Source organism: Montipora capricornis, chromosome 10 (genome assembly GCF_036669925.1).
Source record: "Montipora capricornis isolate CH-2021 chromosome 10, ASM3666992v2, whole genome shotgun sequence".
Lineage (NCBI taxonomy): Eukaryota > Metazoa > Cnidaria > Anthozoa > Scleractinia > Acroporidae > Montipora > Montipora capricornis.
Genome location: NC_090892.1, coordinates 2,596,996 through 2,598,000, shown reverse-complemented (window position 1 = coordinate 2,598,000; position 1,005 = coordinate 2,596,996).

Genomic DNA, 1,005 nt, shown 5'->3' with positions numbered 1-1,005 from the left:
ACGACACCATTGCTGCCATTGTATACCTGACTATTCTTGGTGATTCCTAAAAACGTGAGCTTGATAACCTACAATAGCCATTTGGGAAAAAGAATGGAAAATGGAATTCCACCCGGACAAGTGCAAGGTTCTTCGCACAGGGTGGAAGCGCAATTTGATGCACTGTGATTATATTATAGGGAAAACCCTAGCCTCAGCTGAGTCAGCTAGCTACCTTGTTGTCACCTTAACTTAAGATCTCAATTGGAACGAGCACGTTAATCATACCTCTGATAAGGCCAATAAAACCCTAGGTTTCCTTAGAAGAAATTTAAGAATTAGTTTGCCTGTTCTTAAGACCTTGGCATATAATACACTCGTCCGTCCCACAATTGATTATGCCGCCATCGTGTGGGAGCCATACACAAGGACGAACAAAGCTGGAAATGTTTCAGCGTAGGGCTACTCGCTTCGCCCTGAATAGATATCATAATACATCTACTGTCAGTGACATGTTACAGCAACTTGGATTGGTGTCACTTCAGGAGACAAGAATGGTGCTGCGGGTGCGTAAAGTTTACAAGATTCAGAATGTTGTGGTGGGCCTAGCTAGGCACACAAGAACTTTCGCTCACAAGGACTAGATCCTCCAGACACCTTAATTGTAATAGGTTTAAAGTGCTCTTTTTCCTCGTACTTATACCATCAAATGTATTTTTCCCGAGGACGATTCTCGATTGGAATAAACTACCAGACTCTGTTGTGCTGGCCCCAAGTCCTGGAACATTCAAGAGGCGGTTGTGGGTATACCTCAGTGATAGATAGGCGCTGACCAAATGTTCTATAATTATTAACCCTCACTTGCATTCATTTGACACTGTTTGGTTTTATTCTTGCAAATTTATTTCATGTTTACACCTGCATTTCTTATGTCTTATACTGCACGCGAACAAGAATCTGCTTATGGGTTGGTGAGAGCCGCACGGGAAGAAGAAAAAGAAAAAGAAGAAGATCTCTCGTTTATGT